This window comes from Pongo pygmaeus, chromosome 6, assembly GCF_028885625.2.
Source record: "Pongo pygmaeus isolate AG05252 chromosome 6, NHGRI_mPonPyg2-v2.0_pri, whole genome shotgun sequence".
In the NCBI taxonomy this organism is placed as follows: domain Eukaryota; kingdom Metazoa; phylum Chordata; class Mammalia; order Primates; family Hominidae; genus Pongo; species Pongo pygmaeus.
In genome coordinates this window covers 18,563,265-18,575,612 of record NC_072379.2, presented here as the reverse complement: position 1 = coordinate 18,575,612, position 12,348 = coordinate 18,563,265, and positions in this window count along the sequence as shown.

Here is a 12,348-nt window from a genome sequence, read left to right as displayed (position 1 = left end):
ACAACTCCCCAGCCCTTTCCTGCCTGAGGCCAGCAGAGGGGCCCAGGAATCCCTGGAATGAGGAAGCATCCTCCCCCATGGTCCCAAGTCCACATCGTTGGGTAGTGCACAGCAAACCACCCCAGATGCAGGAGTACATCGAGTATTGCCAGCTTGTTGTCACACGGGGACACCTGTGTAAGGAGAAAGGTGTGGGGTAGAAACCCTAAGGACGTCTGGTCCCTTTGCTAACCCAGGCCCGCTCTGCAGATGTGTCCCCAGCAATGCAGAACTGTGAGTAACAGGACATATCCTATTACTGATATGTCTCCCCTAAACCACTGAGTCTTCTCTGTCCTCCTAACGGTGGCACCAAGAGGGCTTCTGCTTTCCCTGTCCTGCCTGCCCCCAGGCCTCCATAACCATGGTTCATTTGGTGGCCACAGTTCTAAGAAATCTTCTTGTTCCAAGAAGTCTTCAGATTCTGCAACCTGCTGGCCCAGAAAGTCTCTATTCCTGACTTTGAGCCCACTTTCCACTTTGAGCGGGTCAACGTTGATGCTCTGTACTTAGGAGTCTCCTGTCCTCTGTCTTCATTCTTCTAAATGATTCTGCAACTATGAGGCCCATGATGCTGTCCAGAACACGCTGTTCTATTGTAGTTCCCACATTTAGCTCCTGGTACTTTTCCCCACCGACATCCACTGGCCCAGCTCCCATCAAAACCTATCCTACCTCTGTATCTCCAAGGCTCACTCACAGTGGCTGCCACCAAGACTGCAGGACACCTTTCTAAGGAGATAACCAACCCTTGATCTCTCTCGGCCACTGGAAGGGCAAGGGCTGAAGGTAGGGGTCCCTGCTGAGCCAGCAATCTGTCCTGCTCTTTTTCTCCTGAAGTAGAATTCACATCTTGCCCATTTCATTAAAAAAGTAATAAACGCCTTTCAAGTTTTTTACCTTTTCTTCTTTGAGGAATCAAAAGGTTCATTTCTGGAATCAGATGCATGCAACAGGCTTTTTAAATTACCCTGCAAATGAGTTTCCTCTCCAGCAGAGCAACAGAGACCTAACGAACCTGCTAAGTGGTGCCCTGGCTGGTGTTAAATTGATTCAAAGGCTGAGGTACGTGACTATGTCAGGAGGGGTGGGGGCCGGGGGCTGTCTGGCTGTAGGAGTGTGCAGAGAAAATGCCAGCACCCTGTCTCTCGCCGATCCCTGTCCTGGGTGGGACAGACCAGGGAGCTGGCAGCTGCTATGGCGCTTACAGCCTGGGGAGAGGGAGAACTTTCCCGTGGAGAAGAGAGGGTGTGGCAGCTTTCTTAGGCCTCCAGAGGTCCAGTCAGCCCTAGGCTGTAGCATTTTGAAGAAGTCTCTCATAGAAGAGGTTATTTACGACCAGGGGCATGGCCTCAGGGTGGATGGCAGCTGGGCCAGCTCTCTGTCCTTGCCATGGCCACCCTCACACTGTCCATTCTTAACTTTTTTTTTTTTTTTTGAGATGAAGTTTCACTCTTGTCACCCAGGCTGGAGTGCAGTGGCGGGATCTCAGCTCACTGCAATCTCTACCTCCTGGGTTCAAGCAATTCTTCTGCCTCAGCCTCCTGAGTACTTGGGAGTATAGGCATGTGCCACCAAACCCGGCTAATTTTTTATTTTTTCACCATGTTGGCCAGGCTAGTCTTGAACTCCTGACTCAGGTTATCTGCCCACCTCGGCCTCCCAAAGTGCTGGGATTGCAGGTGTGAGCCACTGCGCCCAGCACACTATCCATTCTTGAGATGGGCAAGTAGGCAACGTGAACTGCCCAGGCCTTGGGTCTCTTTTATCTTCTGTGTTTTTTTTCTCTATCTTCTCTCTTCTAAATGCATTGTAAATGCATCCAACAAATGGCTAGTGTCCAGAATCTATAAGGAACATAAACAGCTCAACAAGGAAAAAACAAATAACCCCATTAAAAAGTGAGCAAGGGACGTGAACAGACATTTTTCAAAAGAAGACAAACACGTAGCCAAAAAACATTTGAAACAATGCTCAACATCACTAATCATCAGAGGAATACAATTAAAACCACAATGAGATACCATCTCATACCAGTCAGAATGGCTATTAGTAAAAGTCATAAAACAACAGATGTTGGAAAAAATGCAGAGAAAAGAGAATGCATATACATCATTGGTGGGAATGTAAATTAGTACAACCTCTATGGAAAACAGTATGGAGATTCTCAAAGAACTGAAAATAGAAATATTCTTCAGTCCTATAATCTCACTACTGGGTAGCTATCCAAAGACAAAGAAATTTTATCAAAAAGACACTTGTAGTCATACGTTCATTACAGCACTATTCACAATAGCAAAGTCATGGAATCAACCTAAGTGTCTACCAGCAGAAGTTTGGATAAAGAAAATGTGAGATATATACATGTATCTCATATATATCTCACATTTTTGTGGTAGTAGTATTCCATAGTGTGTGTGTGTGTGTGTGTGTGTATACACATATATACACACCATGGAATACTACTCTGCCATGAAAAAGGATGAAATCATCTTTTGCAGCAGCATGGATGGAACTGAAGACTATTTTCCTAAGTAAAATGACTCAGAAACAAAAAGTCAAGAACCACATTTTTCTCTCTTACAAGTGGGAGTTAAACAATGGGTACACACAGACATACAGAGTAGAATTATAGACATTGGAGACTGCAAAAGGTGGGAAGGTGGGAGGGAGTTGAAGGATGAAATACTACCTATTGGGTACAATGTACACTAGTTGGGTAATAGGTACACTAACAGCCCAGACTTCACCAATATGCAATATATTCAGGTAACACACAACTGCATGTGTACCCTCAAATCTACAAAAATTTTTAAAAAATTAAATAAAAAATTTTAAATATGCGTTATGAGCATTATTCACCATAGCCAAAAGTGGAAGCAACTCAAATGACTATCAACTGATGAATGGATGAGCAAAATGTGGAGTGTGGACTATCCACACCATGTAATATTATTAAGCCATAGGGAAAAAAATGAAGTACTGATGCATGCTACAATGTAGATGAATCTCAAAACATCACGTTAAGTGAAAGAAGGTAGTCACAAACGACCATATATCGTATGATTCCATTTGTATGAAGTGTCCAGAATCAGCAAATCTGTGGAGACAGAAAGTAGCTTAGTGCTTGCCTAGGGCCCAGGGGTATGGGGTTTGGGGGATGACAGATAAAAGGTGGGGCTTCCTTTTTAAGTGATGAAAATGTTCTAAAATTGTAGTGACAATCAACTCTGTGAATATAATAAAACCCAATGCGTTGTGTAATGAATTGCATCTCATGTGAATTATATTCAATAAAGCTGGTTTTTAACTATGCATTGTGAGCAGGGGGTAGAGGGTGGGATTTGTAGCACAGACATGATCTTCAATTCAGAAGGATGAGAGTTCAAATCCCAGTTTCAAATCCCTGGGCCCCTGGGCTTACAGGACCTCCTCTATGAAAGACTTCTGCAGAATGCTTCAGCCTAGGGCTGGCTGGACCTCTGGAGGCCTGAGAGAGCTTCCACACCCTCTATTCTCCAGGGCAAAGTTCTCCCTCTCCCCGGGCTGCAGGCTCCATGGCAGCTGCCAGCTGTCCAGTCTGTCCCACTCAGGGTACCAAGACTTCCATACTGAATAGCCTTGGGCAAATCATTTGACCCTTCTTGGCCTCTATTGACTCAGCTGTAAATTTGGGTGAATACTGTTCACCTCAATAGGTGGGTGTCTTAGACCGTTTGCTGGGTAATTTATCAAGAAAAGAGGTTTATTTTGCTCACAGTTTTGTAGGCTGTACAAGAAGCATGGTGCCAGCATCTGCTTCTGGTGAGGACCTCAGGAAGTTTCTACTTATGGTGGAAGGTGAAGGGGGCCGGCATATCACATGATGAGAAATGGAGCAAGAGAGATAGGAGGGAAGTGCCAGAGTCCTTTTAAGAATCAGTTATCATGGGAATTAAGAGTGAGAACTCATTCACTCCTGAGAAAATGGCACCAAGCCATTCATAAGGGATCCAACTTCATGACCCAAACACTTCCCACCAGACCTTACCTCCAACATTGGGGATCACATTTTCACCTGAGATTTGGAGGGGACAAATATCCAAACTATATCAACTGCTATAACAAAAGACCATAGACTGGGTAATTCATAAAGAACAAAAATTTATTTCTCACAGTTTTAGAGGCTGGGAAGTCCAAGCTCAAGGCAGCAGTTGGTTTGGTGTCTGGAGGAGGCCCATTGCTCATAGATGGTACCATCCAGGTGTCCTTACATGGAGGAAGGGACGGAAAGAGGACAAATGCTGAGTCCTCACATGGCAGAAGAGCAGAAGAATAAAAGAAGTAAAGGTAATTAATCCTCTCATGAGGGTGAGAGCCCTAATGACTTAATCACGTCCCAAAAAGGCCCCATCTCCAAATACCACCACAATGGAGGTTCAGTTTCAACATGAATTTTGGAGGCAACGCACATTCAAACCAGAGCAGGGGGCATTAAATAAGATATGCATAAAACTCCTAGTTCAGGCTCTGACACGAAGCAGAAACAGGACATAATGATAACTGTTATTATGCTAGATAGAACAGTCAACTTTGAGGCAGAATATCTAGGTTCTAATCCCAACCCTACATGATGTCACTGTATGACCCTGGAAGCTCTTAGCCCCACTAAGCCTCAGTGGCACTGGTAGTCAGATGGGATAAGAGGCCTGACTTCACAAGGTTGAAAAGGTCAGAAGGTAACGAGTGTGGAAGTCATGTATGTTAGGAGCCCAGTACAAGTTTGTTGATTAATGATTGAACGGATCATTAATGGATCTATCCATTAATGGATGGATGGATGGACGGATGGATGGACAATGAGCATGAGACAGATACTCATTCAAACACACACATGCACTCCTTCAGGGTATCAAGATGACAAACTCATAACTTTTGGCTTGCTGGTCAGCATTCTCAGCACAAGGGGTCCAGCCCCCAAGAATAGGCTGGGGCCCAGGGACTCTCAGGCCCAGAGTCACTGCAGGGCAAAGATGAGAAAGTGTTTCATCCAGGACAGTTCTGGGACAGAGCACACTCAATTTTCTTCTTGAAAAGTAGGAATGTTGTGTGTCTCTCATGGTCTCCCTGAGGAATAGATCCCCCACTTAGACCCAACAGGTGCCAGACCCTCCTCTGCCTGCCTCTGCGCCCTTCCCAACCTGTCCTCGAGCCACTAACCATCCCCCTGTGGAGACCACCTGGTTCCCCTCCCTCATCCACTTACTTGGACAGAGTAGGACCTGACCATCTCCCTCTGCCTGGAGAGTCACAGAAAAGGAGGGAAGAGGACAGTTCTAGGGACCCTTGAAAAGGCCACAGCATCTTCCTATGTTCCTCTTGAACATTAACTCCAAGTCTAAGGGGCAAGTGAGTTCTTTATATAAGCCTTCACCTTCTTGTTATTTGGAATTGCCAAGGTGGTAACAACAATCATGAACTACATGATTGTGCTAAGGGAAAGCCAAGTTCAAGCTCTTTGAGGAAAGCTGGAGCCAAGCTCCTTACATTGCAAAGGGGATTATCCAAGTGAGGTGCAACCAAAATAGAGTGCAATGAAACTGTTTACCAAGCAGTGACCTGTCCGTTATCATAATTGGTGATTCCCACCACCCTTGCCAGGTAAGCAGGTATGTACAACCACCCCGATTTCACAAAGGAAGACTTCAGGTCACAGGTCACACTGCCTGAAATTGGCAGAGTTGCCTGTGCTCAAAGACCTGGGACTTCTTTACTTTCCTCTCCTGAAGACCTACCTCCTACAACTGTGTGTGAAACACATTCATTATCCAAATGCTGGGAATGGCTGCAAAGGAACTGCAAATTGGAGTTTCTTTGTGTTTGGCATTAATGATTTCTTTCCCAGTGGGTGCTGAAGGAGGTCGCTAGTTGCTCAGCTTGGTGAACATAATCCCCCTGCCAAAAGATGAACAGAAGCTGAGGGGGCAGCTATGTTTGGGCAAGATCCAGTTCCAAGGCTCCTCTGGGAAGGGAGAAAACAGGCAAGGGGCTGCAGAACATGTGGGGGCAGTTCTACATTTCCCCGGAAGCTCCCCAACCCTGAGGCCCCCACACATAGAGTGTCCCCAGGAACAAGTCCCAAAGGATAAGGACCCCATTTCTGCAGAGGCTAGGAGTATGATACCCCCAGAAGGCAGCAGATCTCCTTCAGGAAGACCAGCAACTCTTTTCTGATCCCAGCTGTTAGTTTGTTTGTTTGTTTCTCTGTTTTGTTGTTTCTTGTACTGCCTCTTTCCCTGCCTTCTTTAGGTGAGTCAGGGTCCTCCTGTCACTTGCCTCCCCAAATCCACACCCAGTGCAAAGCATGCTGCAGCCAGGAGACGTGCCAGGGACCACCAATATAGCCCTGGATAGACAGGGTCTCTGGTCTCCTGGACTTGACAGTTTACTGGAAGAGACATACAACAAACAAGTTGGTGACCAAAAAATAAAAATAAAAAATCTAAACTCAGTAAAATATCTGAAGAGGTTCATTCTAAGCCAAATGGCCCATGACACAGCCTCAGGAGGTCTTGAGAACATGTGCCCAAGGTAGTTGGGTTACAGCTTGGTTTTATACATGTTAGGGAGACAGAAGTTAGAGCCAAATACATAAATCAATGTATGGAAGGTATACATTAGTTCACTGAGAAAGGCAGGGCATCTCAAGGGGGTAGGAGGAGGAGCTTACAGGTCATAGGTGGATTCAAAGATGTTCCGATTGGCAATTGGTTGAAAGAATTAAGGTTTGCCTGAAGAGTTGAAGTCAGGAGAAAGAATGCTTGAGCTAGGATAAGGAGAGTTGTGGAAGCTGAGGTTCTTGTTACGTAGATGATGACTCTGAGTAGCAGGCTTCAGAGAAAATTGACAGTAACTGTATCTTATCAGACCTCAAAAGGTGTCAGACTCTTCGTTCAATCTCTCCTGGATGAGGAATAGACCCAGGAAGGGAAGGGGAGTCTCTACAGAGTGCAAATTTTTCCCCTCAAAAGACAGCTTTGCAGGGCCATTCCAAAATATGTCAGACAAATATATTTGGGGGTAAAATACTTTGATTTCCTTCAGGGCCTGCTATGTATCATGTGACACTGTACCAGGGTCAAGTTGGAGTTGGGTATCTTATTACTACAAAGAGTCTTTTTTTTTTTTGTCTTATGGTCTCTATTTTATTGTTAATGCTGCTCAGTTGTACCTAAACTCCAAAATGGAAGTGGTATCGTGAGGTGTGTCCAACCTCCCTTCCCATCATGGCCTGAACTAGGTTTTCAGGTTTTCTTTGGGACCCCTCTGTCCAAGATTTGAGGGGGTCCATTCAGTCATTTGGGGAGCTTAGGATTTTATTTTTGGTTTACAAAGTCCACCAATAGTTACATATCATAATTCTAGGAGGGATAAGAACCACAGAGGAAGGAAAAGCAGGGTAATGGGAGAGGGTGACCAGAGGCTAGAGCTCCTCTTTGAAGGAGCCAATCATGAGATGGGAGGAAGAGCATCCAAGGATGGGGAACAGCCAGTGACAATTGCTGGAGATGGGAGCAAGGCTGGCATACTTGAGAAAGAGGGGAACGCCAATGTGGCTGGAGCTTGGAGAGCCACCGGAGTGACCACGAGGAGAGGAAGGGGTGACCAAAGGGCACATCACTCAGGGCCTTCACACCAAGTATGGAGCTGGGATTTCACCCCCAGGATTATGGGTGGCCCTTGGAAGGGGTCTGCACACAAGAGTGATGCAACCTGATGTGTGTTTCAGAAAGGTCGCTTGAGCTATTGTGCAGATGGTCAGGATGAGAGAAGAGAATGTGGAAGTAGAGAATGATCGGGAGCCTCTGCAACTATCTGGATGAGATGGTGGTGGCTTGGCCCGGGTGCTGGGGCAAAAGAGGAGAAGTGGTCAGATTCAGGGTTTATTCAAAGGTAGTGCTGCTGGGACTTGAGGATGGCTGGCGTGTGAGGTGTGAACACAGGAAAGGATTTGAGGAATGGTCATGGGGGGTTTTCAGCCTGAGCAAAGGGGGCTGTGTCTTGAAATGGGAAGACTGGGGGAGGCAGAGGCTGGGCCACGGTGAGACTGGGTGGGAGAAACAGAATATTCTGGATGTGTTAAATGTGAGACCGTGAATCTGCAGTGTCAGGCTGTAGTCAAGGCTGAGCGAGTGAAACTGTAACTAAGCATGTTTTCCTCCACGACTTCCTCACTCCAGAGCCAGTCAGGGACAATTCTGCTTCACAGACATGGTTCTGCACATTTACCTTAATCTTGGGATCTGGGACACAGGACCAGCTTTGACATCAATATGCAGGATCTCCTCAACAGAAGGTCCCTGACTTAAACTCAGAACAAGCCTGATGGGTCTAGAAGCTGATGCTCCACACAGAATCATGGTGTGGCTGCCCTGCCATGACTGGCTCTCTCCCCTGGGCCATCTCTCAGATGTACACATAACTTGGCAAACATAATTATTCAGAACTTCCCCTGGGCTAGACCATACATACGCTAGGCAATGGAGGTTGGAAGATGAATTTAACAGTCTCATGGTGGGGATGGGGAGATAGACTTAAATAATATAGCAGAGGCTGGGTGCGCTGGCTCATGCCTGTAATCCCAACACTTTGGGAGGCTGAGGTGGACAGATCATTTGAGGTCATGAGTTCGAGACCAGCCTGGCCAACATGGGAAAACCCTATCTCTACTAAAAATACAAAAAGTAGCCTGGTATGGTGGCCTGCACCTGTAGTCCCAGCTACTCATGAGGTTGAGGCATGAGAATCGCTTGAACCTGGGAAGCAGACATTGCAGTGAGCCAAGGTCATGCCACTGCACTCCAGCCAGTGTGCAAGAGTGAGATTCTGTCTCAAAATAATAATAGTAATAATATAGCAGAGAGGAAAACATGCTAACTAGAGGTCCAACCAGAGTGCAGAGGGGGTGCACAGGGAGAATAATTCATTTTGCCCCAAAGGATCAGGGAAACTTCATCCAGGAAGTGTTATCTGAGATGCCCTTGAAGGATGATGAAGTGGGTGAGGGCATTTCTGTTCAATGGGACAGTGAAGGAAAGAAACAAGGTTGTGAAAGCATGTGGCCAGTATGTGAAGCCCGGGTGCCTGGAGAAATGTGGAAGATGGGGCTGCGTGGCCCAGCGCATTTTGCAGAAATGGCTGCACTAGTGTATATCCCATCCTCTTTGCTCTTCTCAGGATATGATATTGACTTCTCCATCAAGAGGTGGGATTCTGCGTTCCCTCTCCTTGAACCTAGGCAGACCTTTGGAACTGCTTTGGCCAGTGGAATATGGCAGAAGTGGTGATCCCAGTACCAGGAAGTATAGGAATTCTCAGTTCTTTGCCATCTTGGGAGAAAGATTTTTGGACAAAACCACTAATTTAGCCAAAAAAAAGAATTTATTGAAGGGAAATAAGGAGCAGAGAGTTATTTAAAGGGAAGTACGCTGCAGAGATGAGGCAGAGCAGGCTATAGATGGCAGTGAGCCAGCAGCAGCTTGGGAGTTCTGTGTTGGGTGTGGTGTTGTTTTTGAGATGGAATTTCACTCTTGTCAGCCCCCAGGCTGGAGTGCAGTGATGTGATCTCGGCTCACAGCAACCTCCATCTCCTGGGTTCAAGTGATTCTCCTGCCTCAGCCTTCTGAGTAGCTGAGATTACAGGTGCCCGCCACCACGCCCAGCTAATTTTTGTATTTTTAGTAGAGACGTGGTTTCACCACGTTGGCCAGGTTGGTCTCAAATTCTTGACCTCAGGTGATCCGCCCCCTTGGCCTCCCAAAGTGCTGGGATTACAGGGGTGAGCCACCGCGCCCGGCCTCTGGGTTGGGTTTTGATGATGTCCGACTCTTTTTTGAAGTTCCTGCCTCTGTCCTAAGTCTCTGCATTTTTTCTTTGTCTAGTTTTTTGGCTCCTCCCTTAGGTCTCTGCCTAATTCCCATTCTAGGTTTGTAGGACCCTTCCTGATTATTAGTGCTGGATACAAATCCTACCTAATGGCTGCATAATTTATTTGGGGGTTTTGTTTTGTTTTGTTTTTTGAGACAGGGTCTTGCTCTGTTGCCCAGCCTGGAGTGCAGTGGCACAATTATGACTCTCTGCATCCTTGACTTCCTGGGCTGATGCTCCCACTTCAGCCTCCGGAGTAGCTGAGATTACAGGCGTGTGCCATGATGCTTGGCTAATTTTTGTATTTTTTGTAGAGATGGAAGGGGGGTCTCCCTATTTTACCCAGGCTGGTCTGAAACCCCTAGGCTCAAGTGAACCTCCTGCCTCGTCCTCCCAAAGTGCTAGGATTACAGGCATGAGCCACTGTGCTGTTTATTATTGTCACCCCAGGAAGGTCGTGTAGTGATTAAATCTGTACTTATTATGCCTGCGTATATTTCAGGAATTTTTCATTTTCCTCTTTATTAGTAGGTAGCTATGTTTTGATGGGGTAAATGTAGAGTGAGTGATTACTGGGCACCTTAAGAAGAAATTCTTTTTGCTTCGTTATTTTTCTTCCTCTCCCTTTATATGGAGCATTCAGGTTTTGGGTGGTCCCTGGGGTATAAGACTTTCCAGACCTCTCTTTTTTTACCTCTAAAAATTTTCTCTTTTTTTTTTTTTTTTTTTTTGTTGAGATGGTGTCTCACTCTGTCACCCAGGCTGGAGTGTAATGGTGCAATCCCGGCTCGCTGCAACCTCTGCCTCCCGGGTTCAAGTGATTCTCCTGCCTCAGCCTCCTGAGTAGCTGGGATTACAGGTGCCCACCACTACGCCCAGCTAATTCTTATATTTTTAATAGAGATGGGGTTTCACTATGTTGGCCAGGCTGGTCTCGAACTCCTGACCTCAAATGATCCACCCACCTCGGCCTCCCAAAGTGCTGGGATTATTGGTGTGAACCACTGTGCCTTGCCTTCTTCTGTTTTTATTTTTTAATTTAACTTTTATTTTACGTTCAGGGGGTACAGGTGCAGTTTGTTTTAAGTAAACTGTGTCATCGGGGCTTGTTGTGCAGATTATTTCATCACCCAGGTATTAAGCCTAGTATCCATTAGTTAAGTTTCCTGATCCTCTCCCTTCTCCTTCTCCCACCCTCCACCCTCCCATAGGCCCCAGTGTCTATTGTTCCCCTCTTTGTGTACATGTGTTCTCATCATTTAGCTTCCACTTATAAACGAAAACATGCGGTATTTGGTTTTCCGTTCCTGTGTTAATTGACTTAAGATAATGGCCTCCAGCTCCATCTATGTCCCTGCAAAGTATATGATCTCGCTCTTTTTTAATGGCTGTGTAGTATTCCATGGTGTATATGAACCACATTTTCTTTATCCAGTCTATCACTGATGGGCATTTAGGCTGATTCCATGTCTTTGCTATTGTGAATAATGCTGCAGTGAACATATGCATGCATGTGCCTTTATAATAGAACAGTTAATATTCTTTTGGGTATATACCCAGTAATGTCCCCTCTCTTGCTCATGTCTAGCTCTCTGTCTACTCTAACAAGGTAAGACTTCCAAGGCTAAATCATGAAAGACATTACAGCTTCTACTCAGCCTTTTGGATCATTTATTCTGGGGGAAGCTCACTGCCATACCATGAGGATGCTCAAGCAGCTCTGTGGAGAGAAACTGAGATCCCGTCAGGCAACAGTAAGCACCAGCTCCCCAGCCATGTGAGTGGGCCACCTTGAAACCAGATCTTTCAGCCACCGTCAAGTGTCCAGATGACTCCAAAATCATCAAGCTGCATGCAGCTGACCTCTGAGAGCAAAGGGAAAGACCCCACGCAAGGATGACTCTGCCAAGCTGTTTCTGAACTCCTCACCCACACAATCTAGATGCATCACAAATGCCATTGTTTTAAGCCACTAAGTTTTGGGGTGGCTGGTTTTGCAGCCATAGTAACTGGAAGAGCATGACAGGATTATAGAGGTCCCTGAATGTCATGCTAAGAAGTTTTTGTTATTATTTATAAAACTCAGCACTGAGTGATTTTCTGGGTGGAGAACTGTGATTCCGCCTGTGTTTCTTAGAGAGGCTGTTCTGACAATTTGAAAGATGAAATGAGAAGTAAAGAGGAGAGAATGGAAAGGAGCATTCAGTGAGGAAAGCAAAGCTGGTGTAAGACTCCAAGGAGGACCAGGTGCAGTGGCTCACACCTGTAATCCCAGAGCTTTGGGAGGCCAAGGCAGGAGAATCACTCGAGGCCAGGAGTTTAAGATCAGCCTGGGCAACATAGCAAGACCCCATCTCTGCAAAAAATTAAAAATAAGCTGGATGTGGTGATGCCTGCCTGTAG